This window comes from Hesperophylax consimilis, chromosome 27 (genome assembly GCF_061612785.1).
Source record: "Hesperophylax consimilis isolate HC1 chromosome 27, BYU_Hcon_1.0, whole genome shotgun sequence".
Taxonomy (NCBI): Eukaryota; Metazoa; Arthropoda; class Insecta; order Trichoptera; family Limnephilidae; genus Hesperophylax; species Hesperophylax consimilis.
The window spans coordinates 21539362-21551157 of NC_142862.1; the positions used below are offsets into that span (position 1 = coordinate 21539362).

Sequence of the window (11796 nt, forward strand, 5' to 3'; positions counted from 1 at the left end):
TCTTGTGCGCTGCCGTTGCCGATAAGCACAACCAAAAAATCGTCTCTGTATTCAGGGTGTCCGGGGTCAAAGTGCATCAACTTCGGGAGGTGATTCTATATGATGGTAGGAGTCAAAAAAAAAAAACTTTTTCCGTAATTTCAACTTCTTTTTTTCCATATAAAAAGATATACTTTTTTTTAATATTTTTTTTTAATATTAATCCACACAGGAGGCCCTGAAGAAAATAATTTCCCTCAGTTAATCCTCAATGTGGATTAAAAATCCTTATCTTTTTCACGGCATGAAACGTTCAGTGAAGTAATCAGCTTTCAGAAGAATTAATGAATGAATCTCTTGTTACGTAACGGGCCTAACCCATTATCGGAGGTATTTGTTCATAATATTTCTGTAGCGGGTGTTAGTTCTAGGATAGGATTTCAAATGATCGAAAAGCAATAATAATGCAGTACGCACACGCCGGCGCAATTTTTCGTTTGTAACTGAAAATTACAGGGTTTTCCAATAAGAGGTGTTATTTTGATATTCAATCGTAAAAGATCAATGGTTTCGTTGCTTGTGTGGCACTTAGCGCCGTCTTTTTGAAAGTAAACGTTGTCCAGATCAATACTATCCAATTCCGGCCATAAAAAAATCATTAATCATCTCTCGATAGCGCAATCCATTCACCGTAACTGTTGCTCCAGCCTTATTTTCGAAAAAGAAAGGTCCAATGACTCTGCCGGACCATAAAACGTACCAAACAGTCACACGTTGAGGATAGAGAGGCTTTTTAACAATAACTCGTGGGTTTTCCGAGCCCCAGATGTGACAATTTTGCTTGTTGACGAAGCCACCGAGGTGGAAATGGGCCTCATCACTAAAGATGATTTGCATTTGATTCACTCAAGTGAATTTTAATAATTTCAATGCGTTGTTGAAGCGTGTATCGTTCCATTTTTATTAATGGCGTAGTTTCTACTTGTCAAATGTCAAAAAAAGACAGCTTCAAAAGTAACATCTACCGAAATAGCAGACTATTCAAAATAACACCTCTTATTGGAAAACCCTGTACATCTAAAAGTTGAAATTTCAAAAAAGTTTTTATTTTTTTTACTTCATGTAGAATCAACCCCGAAGTTACTGCACTTTCACCCCGGACACCCTGTATAAGTAGCTGTTCTGGGGAAACTACTGTGGTAGATTATATAATATTTTTATTAATATACTAGCTGTATGTCACGTGTTGCTATGGCTCAATCTGCCTGCATATAGAGAATCAATAGCGAGTGTTGCTTTTACATCCAACAGATAATAATAATAATATATATCTTTATTTAAGAAAGTTTGCAACATTACAACTATAAATGCATATTATGGTGTATATTGTACATTGATTTGTAACTTTTTTTTGAGGTTATAAAATTAACAGAAAAATTGGCACTGTTTAAAAAAAAAAGGCATATTTGTCCAACAGAAGGCCCAGTTTAAAAAAAAAAACATGTTTTTACTGGTCGCAGGTGGCATCTTTATAATATAGGCATATAAAAACAAGCGTATTCGAATGAAACGTTGCGTCAAAATTTCAAAGCACTCGATGAAAAACTTTCGAAGATTTTGAATTAACAAACATTTTTATTTATACATATAGATAAACACATTATCTGGTAAGACAGTACAATTAAAAAGACTTAATTTTGCAAAAAAAAATACAGTTATTACGAAAATAGAATCAGTTGATGCATGGTGAATATTTAGCATTGGCATATGAAGCGCTAATAATTGTAAAAATAATTCAAAATGTGTAATTGAACGATAGACTGACGGCCTGTTTGGTCGAGGGTTATCGCTTTCGACTAGCAAGCCGGAGGTCGCGGGTTCAAATCCCGGCGTGCGCAAGTAAATTTCATTAAAAATAATATAAAGTATATTTGCAGCATCTTCCAGAGTGGAAGATACTCTCATTTTCGCCCTGGTGGTAAGACCACCATTCAGAATTGAAATGGCTTTGGTATTTGGTGACTGAATAGTCAGGTACTTCTCCACCTTCCTCTTCCTTATCTACTTCCCCTCCTTATAACCTTCAGTCTTACAACATACCCCAATTGATGCCATAGTCTCACTGGCTCCCGACAGTTGGTAGAAAACATAAAATGTGGAAGTAATAGTTTAATTTTAAAAACACAATATAATATACTATAAAATAAATATTTGATTTCAAAGTTGGGTAATTGTATAATTAGTATATTAGGTTAGGTTATTCTGACTAGGAAAAGCTGCAGGGCTTGACGGCCCAAAGCAGATCCTTGACATTCTCCACCAGCCTCCAGGGTATCCTGGCCAGTATCTCTTTGGCTTCCTCGCCCCCGTGTCCTGCCACCAGGCTGTAAAGATCCGGGTAGAACTGAAATTATCACACAACCAATTTAATTTTCACCCACGTTAATTTATTTTGCAAAAACAGACCAGCTGGGGGCAAACCATATGACCATATTTTTGGCACCAAGAGGGTTTGAGAATGCTTTCAATAAACTATTTTTTATTTTTTTTATTATCAATATAAAGTTTTTTTTTCAAGACTTGATGTCTGTTTTATATTTCGCAAAAAATTCGTTCAGTCTAATGGCTAGTGGGAGAGCATTATATAGCCTTGTTGCAAAATATCTAAAATTTCTTTGGCCAAAAGTTGTTTTAGCGAAAGGGATTTGTAAGAGATTATGTCCTTTGGTTCTAGTATCACGAGCAGTTTGGACATTGTCAAAAGTAGTTTTGTGTTTGAAGAGGTATGCTAGTATGTTTTTGGCATAAAGTTGCCTAATGTCCATAACGCAGATTTTCCTAAAGATTTCATCCGAGCTGCTTGTGATTGGTAGTTTGAGGATAATCTTTATTATAAGTTTCTGAGCTTTAGATATTAGATCAATGGCGACAGCGTTTGTTCCTCCCCATGCTATGATACCATATTCTATTAAAGATTGACAAAGTGCATAGTAGATTGTTTTGAGCTGGCTTAGGTTGAGAAAGTTGCGAGTTTGTCTAAAAAAGTAAATTAATTTTCTAAGTTTGTTTGCCGTAGTGGTTATATGTTGTTTCCATTTCAAATTGCTGTCAAAAATAATACCTAAGTATTTAATTTTAGTAACCTGTTCTAAATAAGGTACAGTCATACTGATACATCAGTATCAGTCGTATATTGATCACCGAAGAGCGCACATTGAAATAACCAAACCCTGTGCAGGAAAGAAAAGTTTGCTAAAGTAGGGCAAAGGTTTGCAGAGCTGTCCACCGTGGGATTTTTCTTCTTCAGTATCTGAATGTTCATTCTAAAATGAATCGCCTGGTGTAGCGACGCTAAAATTGAGTAAGGTGGGTAAATTAGAACACATTTATAAAAGTGTCTAACTAAATAGTGTAACAATATATAACATTTTGGAAATAAGTCCCAACTTTTGTTTATTCGATTTGGGATATGTAGTAAAGTATTTTACGCAGCCAGAAAATTGCGTATCATTGTAAAAAAGGCTAATCATTCGTAAGCAGAATTTATTTTCGAGGACCGTATGGTGAAATTACAATGCAAGTTGCCTGTATATCATGAAAGTGGGACGGTCCCTGTTGGTTTTTTTCCCTTTCCTTGATGGGCTTGTCTATTTATTTCGATGTCTATGGTAACAATACATTGCAAAAGCGATAAAGAAAATTTAAAAAAAAATGGTTGGCATAATAAATATATAAAGTTAAATGTAGGACAAAAAAGGCTGCACACAGTTTTTTATTATTTTTATTTTTTTTACATTAACTGCACACAGGAGGCCTTGAGGAAGATAATTTCCCTCAGGGCCTATTTCATCTTAGGGGATGCTGTGTGTAGAGTCTTTTTATGGAAAGGAAAGAGAGGAAGTTCTGGGAATAATAAATGTATGAGGGGTGCATAGGAATCTGGGGGTAAGTGCATCATGGAGTGATGGACGTGTGAAATCCTCCCTCCAACTGAAAGAATCCGTCTGGAGAGGTCAAAAGACCGCCATTAACCATACCTCGATCTGGCCCGCCATGCAGCAAGTGGGCAGATACATCTGCTGCCAAGACCCGGACAAATCTCACCCCATGAACCCGGGCACGCCTGCTAATTCACCAGACGTAGCGAACCACTTGGGGTGATCTTTAGCAAAGGTGTTGATTATCCAATAAATGGTTCTCGAGGCGGCAGCACCCATACCCGCCTCCCAAATTGTGAACAGTTAAAGGTTAAATAATACTTTGTGTTTATTTTTCGGAATAACTTTATTGAGTAAAACCTCAAATTGTAATATTTAATTATTGAAGACAATATTAGTGGTTCCTGTCCTAGGTTCCTGGGTTCGTGTCCTAGATGTGACCGTATTAGTGGTTCCTGTCCTAGGTTCCTGGGTTCGTGTCCTAGATGTGACCGTATTTTTTTCTGATTTTTCTGTTTCAGATTTTCGTTTAAAAACCACCAATATTGTCTTCAATAATTAAATATTACAATTTGAGGTTTTAATCAATAAAGTTATTCCGAAAAATAAATATTCATTCTAGACTTGCAGAAAAGTCAATTGATGTCGCACATTAAAAATTAAAAAAAAAAAAGATAGGTTTATCTAAAAAGACGCTGTCTAGATTGCATTTAGTTCGGGTTGAATCTTGCGATCATACATAAAGATAGTTGCCAATAAAAATGTGCGGTGAAAAATGAAGAAAATGTGGGTAGTTCTTATTCGAAGTATGATACAGTTAAAAGTGACCGAGGGGGATAGGGTCCCATTAGCTCAGTTGGTAGAGCACTGTCCCGGAAAGACAAGGGTCCTGGGTTCAAGTCCTAGATGTGACCGTATCCTTTTCTGATTTTTCTGTTTCAGATTTTCGTTTAAAAACCACTAATATTGTCTTCAATAATTAATACTTTGTGCTTAAATTTGTTGAAGGACATGTGAAAAATATCGAAATTTCCTTAATTTTTATTCCTTTTTATTTCCTTTGGCAGTTAATCAGTCATTACTCTTTTAAGAATCAGAAGCATGTTTTTACCTCGCGTGAAATTATCCGGAACATAGAATTGTATTTCAGCCAGAATGTTTAGTATTCATAAGCAACCGTTCAGAAGCGTATAAGCCATCAGCAGTAATGCAACATCTTTCCTAGAACGAAGGCTGCAGATGGAATATGTTTAGAAAAAGAAAAGCTAACAATTCAATAGACGCTTCCGCATCTGGGTAGGACTATGAGTGGACTCGTCTCCTATTGGGCCTTCGGGGAACCAAGGAAGAGTGGAGAGGAGAGATGAAACCCTCTTCCCTCGTGCGACCTTTAGGGAATCAAGGAGGAGTGGAGAGGAGAGATGAGGCCACCTCCGTGAACTTTTCCCTTGTTGGGCCTTCAGGGAACCAAGGGGTATTGGAGAGGAGAGATTAGATCTGGGAAGACACATTGTGAAACCAGAAGACATAGCCACATTTCCAATGGCAACCCTGGTGAACTTTATTAAAGGGACTGGGTGACTGTTAAAGGATTGAGGTAAAGTGGGAGACAGCACAATGGGCCTGTGGTCTAAGTGCTCACGAGAACACTGTATAAATAAATAAATTAATACTGACTAAATTCATAACATTCTTAAAAAAATAACATTCAACCTAATATGTCAGAAAACTTATTATTTTATTCAAATATATATATTTTGTTTATCACAATTCCTTCATTTTTTCCTGTTCCGCTTTCAGTTTGAATTGAAAAATTAAGTTTGAATAGCAGAATAACAACAGTTTTAATTGGATAGCATCTCAAAAAATATTCACTGTAGATTTTTAAGCAGTTGCATTTTATAAAAACATATATTATATTGTGATGTATTTATCTTTTTTTGATTTGGTCTTGAATTTTTTAATGTTTTTTTTTTTATTTGTCAATGATGTAAACAATTCCTAACACTGTAAAATATGAATAAATAAAGACTTTTTATTACGCAAATAAATAAATTGTTCACTACTCAACTTTCCGCTGTTGCGCGACGTCCAGGCTAAAATAAAGAAGCCAAATCTAAAACGAACTCGCAATCTAAGTTCATCGTCCCACCTGCCGGTAAGCCGGCATAAACCGAGTTAGATCCCGTGAAGAAAAATAAGTTCGCTATATTAAGGTAACGGTCTGCAGCGCACTTCAGTGTGGAACTTTTCTGCGCAGCATTTTGTCATAATTAATATCTAATTCTCGCTAATTTTGTACACTTGCTAATAAATATTAGATTATGACATCATCCTTTTTATTTTGATCCTACCCACATATTGGTATAAGTGATGGATTAGATAGATGGATTTGGTATAAATCTTTATAATATACATTTATTCTCTGTTACAAGGTGTGACTCCTACGTGGAGATAATGTAAAAAAGGAGCTGATGGAGATTACTTGTGGAGTATGTTAAATTCCATCCTGTGATGAAGCATGGCATACCTAGCGTGAAAAAAATATAAATTCATACTCACCGGTAAATCTGGGATAGATTCCGTGCTGTATTCGGCTGAAACTTCGGTAGCCACGACCAGAGAAGCGTACAGCGGTGTAACATGGAGTATCTCAAATGTCTGCAATTAGGAAGATAGAAAGATTCGTGAGCAAGAGTGTATATAAGGGGGTTTAGGTTTAAACCTCGTATAGATATGGAATTAAATATCTAGTGATCAAACTCACCTCAATATCTGAAATGAGAAATTCTCGAAATTGTTGTACAATGGCTCTTCTTCCGGCTGAGACGTTCCATCTGAAAGCATTTCACTATGGTTATTGAAAGCTGGCAGACAACGGGGGGGGCAGCAACCGTAGACGGACCTAGGTAAAGTTAGGTTAGGTTAGATACAACAGAAGAATTCGGGATGTGAAAGATTAGGGAAGTCTTAATAAGTTCACCTGCCTTGCGACATATCTAGTGACGTTTCGCTACTTCACACTGATGAGGTATATAGATAGAGTCAGCTTTGGCGTTCGAAGTGTGGGCCACGCATGACGGATCATTGCCCGATGTGAGATATCTCGGGCATCAGTCGGTTAAAAGCGCTCGCCGGGCACAGGTCTCCGGCGATAACTTCAAAATGCCGATTCGCTGAGATATTATACAAGTCGTACTGGAAAATATAGGGAAAGTAGGGTTTTCATCGGTAAGTTGGATTTTACCGTAAATTAGTAGTCGTGTAAATTGACTTATTAATGGCGGCCGCCTCGTTCGATTCGGGCGACATCGACAGACGCCACACCCTCCTTCCTACTTCCCGCACGGGCACAATATTTCACACTGATATTGTAAGGAATGTTGACTCTATGCATATATAACTCAATGCTTCACACGCTTCATCAAGAAGTTTCGCAGCGAGTTAAACAAAAACGAGCACTATCAGGTCCAGCAGTCAGCAATATGCACTTGCCTTTGGTTCCAACGCTGGTCGCGACAACGAAATTTGTGTGGAGTTTTGAACTGCTGGTTTGTTGCAGCCAAATGAAATGAAAACATGACGGGAATTTGAGAAAATACTACGATATTAACACAAATCAGACACATAGATGTATTAAAATCCAGACATTAAATTGTTTCCTAATTTTTCTGATTATTAAAAAAAAATAGTTTTTGTGTTTCAGTAGAGCCGGTCCTGTGCAAGGCGACATGGAGCCAAGGCACCGTTTGGCTCAGGCCCGACTATGTGTATGAGTAGTGGAGGCTCTGAAACTAAAAATAAAAGATGATACCTCGACCACTGGAAGTTGTATGCCGTGCAGCAATGCGCCATGCAATGGTACAGATGTTCCTCCATAACCGGTAGCTTGGGGCAGCTACCTTCTATCAGGAGGGGCGTATCCTCGGAGGGGAAGAGGTCCACTCCGCCGGCCTGGAGCCTCTGAAAGCAGACATTTCTTCTTTAGTCGTGCCCTCATTGCCGAGGATCGTGACTCCCACACTAATTGCACAAGTGAATTAGGTTCCTCACTCCACGGAGCCGCGAGTTTTGGCATTCTGTACGTCTGGGATACTTAATCAGTCCAACGCATTTAATTAAAACCTGTGAGATAGTACTGATGATGGTCAATGCAGACATCTCTAGTTGCTCCATATTTACGGTGCGCGCCATTAGAATTGTAGCGGCCCTCCTGTTTTAATGTAAAATGGCTACTAATTAACAATATTAACAAACCAGACAAGTCATCTTGAAACGCTTTACACGTCCTAAGCGGGTGAAAAGTTACTATTTAACACTGTTGTTGAGACGAGACAAGCAGAACCGTATTCATGTCCTGTTCATCAACCAGGCTGGCCTACCCCAATCAAATCCCTCAGAGTGAAGACCCGCTTGACCATGTCCTGGAGCGCCTGCGTGGCCCCGTTCTGTATGGACTTGACCTTGATGCCCGCCTCCAGCACTTCCAGTTCCAGAACTATCACAGCCCCCATTATTGTCACCACTACGCCGTTCCTGAAAAAGTGTCCAATCTTTAATTTTGTGACATGCGTCATTAAATGCACGGTGAACTTGTGATTTATTTTTTATTTTTTTTTATTTGGTACAAATTTTTTACATTTTAAGTTTTCCAGTAATGTAGGCCTCACTGGGTGGCTTGCCCGTGCTGAGGCCTTCATTTTATAACACCTTATCTACAACACGGTTCTAAGAACCTCAGTTCGAACCCCGCTCAACTCGAAAAAAAAACAAAAAAAACACTGTTTTTTACTTTTATTTATTTTTCTTAATATAAAAGTGAATTCGGTTAATTTCTTCAACTTTCATTACTATTCTACTATACGTTCCCAATATACATTAAAAAGGCCACTAATCGCCAAACAAGATCGAACCCTTCCGCGGGAGACTCATCCAGCTCCGTAATGGAGCAACTTATGAAGATCAGCAACCAGCTGGCCGCGCTCTCCTACTTGCCGGCCGCCGTCAAGGAACTGCGGGATGAGGTCAGCGAGGTAAAACTCTCCATCGATTTCAGTGGAAAAGTAGTTGAGGACATCAGCAAAAAGTTAACAGCAATGGAGAACAAGATGAAGCTGGTCGACCTACTGAAAAGTGAGGTTGATTCCTTGAAGGTCTGTATCGCCAATATTCAAGATGACATGGAACAGCGCGACCAGTGGGTGCGCCGCTCCAATATTGAACTGGTCGGCATTCCGGAAAAAAAGGGCGAGAATTTAATTTCGATTGTATCTAATCTAGCCAAAAAACAGGTTTCGACATCGATCCGAATAAAGATATAGATTTCGTCACTCGAGTGGCACCAAAAGAAACTAAGAAAGGGCAATGTAAACCTATAATCATAAAGATGCAAGCACGATATAGAAAGGATGAGTTCTTGCTATCAATACGAGGAAAACGGGATTTAATTAGCAGCGACGTCGGTTGCGGCGGAGAATCCCGCATTTACGCCAATGACCACCTGACGAGCGCTTCTAAACGGCTGCTGCACCAGACGAAGGAAGCGGCCAAGTTAAACCACTATCGATTCGTCTGGGTCCGGAACTGCAGAATCCTTGTTAGGAAATCAGAGGGTTCACAAATCAAAGCAATCCTCAAAACAGAAGATTTAAACAAAATTATATAAAACTTCCACTTAAATGCGCCACCAAAATATTACCATTTTTATCGTTTACTTTTTATCTTCTCATGTATTTAATTTTATTGTATAATTGCTTCTTAATTCCAAATGCAAGGTACGGGTATTATAAAAACTTTATATCATTATTTTTGTGGATAATTTTGTATCTTATGTTTTTAATGCTTTGCTTCACTATTCTAAGTACAAGTTACAGGTATTATAATAACTTCATAATTCTAGGTTCAAGTTACGGGTATTATAACAACAGTATGGTATTAATTTTATTTTACCAATTTTTGTCTTAAGTATGTGCTCTTAATATTTGTATCTATGTTTGACCTATATGTTATATACAAATGCATATTATCGGTGATTTGAATATTTATTATCAAAATGTTAGAGGTCTCCGAACGAAATCCCATGTCTTCCTTTCCGGTGTTTTGAATGCCAATTATGACGTGATATGCCTGACTGAGACTTGGCTCTTGCCAAGTATATTTGACTCAGAATTATTTGATGAACGATATGTAGTGTACCGTTGTGATCGTGACTATGAGCTGTTGGACCAGGCATTCGGCGGCGGTTCACTTATCGCAGTGCGCCGCGAACTACCAGTGTGCCCCTCACCCTCCCTCCCATCCATTAAGCGTGCAGAGACAGCCACAGCTACTCTTGCACTAGGTTCTGGAGGCCGTGCTTCTAAACTACGTATATTCTGCTCATATTTCGTTCAAGGCACGGAGCAGATTAAATCATTAAGTGACTTTTTTGAATTTATATCTACGTTGCATACAAATTTCCCCAATGATGAATTCCTTCTATTAGGAGATTTCAACATACGACATGCCCCGTTTTTCCCTTGAACGGGGACGGTTCCCTGGTACTTAATCGATCCTCAATCGACGCACTGACTTCAACTCTTTCTGATTTTTTGACTATACCGGCTTCCGTCAATTCAACAACCAGCTTAATGTAAACGAGCGTGTTCTGGACCTGGTTATATCGAGCTGCACGTGCACTGTAATTGGGTGTGACATACCACTAGTGCCGGAGGATGCACACCACCGCTCGCTGGAAGTGTCGGTGCGCATGTCCTACGAACCGTCCCTCCAAACGCCACGCTTGCGCACGGTCCGCTCCTATCATAGCGCTGACTACGGGCAGATTAATAGCGCCTTGGCAGCCGTCGACTGGAAAACGACTCTAAACAGCAGCAATGTAGACTCAATTACGGCGCGTTTCTATTCAGAGTTAAACAAGGTAATTGTCACGCATGTACCATCTAGATCAATTAACATAGACTCCAGGTATCCTCCATGGTACAGCTCTGCATTAAAAAAAGTAATTAAAGAAAAACTTAAATATCACAAAAAATACAAAATTTATAACCGTAACTGTGACTATCAAACTTTCTCTCTTCTCCGAGAACGACAAAAGCGTATGGAGAAAGTGTGCTATGACAATTTTATTAATTTGGCTGAAATTAATATTAATACCGATCCCAAACACTTTTGGACCTTCGTTAAATCTAAGCAAAAAAACTCTGAAATTCCTAACAATATGTTTCTTAGTTCTCAGCATGTATCGGGTGGGGAAGATATAAGTAACTTATTTAACGTACATTTCCAATCCTCCTTCGAATCCCCCGCCCCGTGCACCTCGTCTACAACTCGAACATATAATCCTAACTCATCCGTTCTCAACCTTAATAATGTTAATATAGACGCTGAATTAGTTTGAAAATATCTTAAATCATTAGACCCTACCAAAGGCAGTGGGCCTGATGGTATACACCCTGTACTTTTAAAGAATTGCGCTAGTGTTCTATGTTATCCACTAAGTCAAATATTCAAAACTTCACTGTCTTCTGGCATTTTCCCACAGGAATGGAAAAGTTCATACATTGTGCCTATATTTAAAAAAGGAGACAAGCACAATATTGAAAATTACAGACCAATCTCTAAGTTAAATGTAATAGGTAAACTTTTTGAAAAAATAGTTTTTGATATCATTTTCCCTTGTATATGACCATACATCATTTCGAATCAACACGGTTTTGTCACCAAAAAATCAACTGAAACTAATCTATGTGAGTTTGTTGACACAGTTCTTGTTGCTATGGATAACGGATATCAAGTTGATGTAGTCTACACAGACTACTCCAAAGCCTTTGATAAAATCCCACACAGCATCTTAATTGATAAAGTCGAAGCAATGGGT

General features: G+C 38.4%; 1 long non-coding RNA gene across 1 annotated transcript; it reads right to left on the bottom strand.

The window, feature by feature from the left end:
* Positions 1 to 2226: 2226 nt before the first annotated feature.
* Positions 2227 to 7743, bottom strand: LOC149410758 (uncharacterized). The gene is made up of 4 exons (XR_016305001.1): positions 7732 to 7743; positions 6685 to 6754; positions 6480 to 6578; positions 2227 to 2383 (listed from the first exon to the last, which is right to left on the bottom strand). It is a non-coding gene; the product is annotated as an uncharacterized LOC149410758 (long non-coding RNA).
* Between the last annotated feature and the right edge of the window lie 4053 nt (positions 7744 to 11796).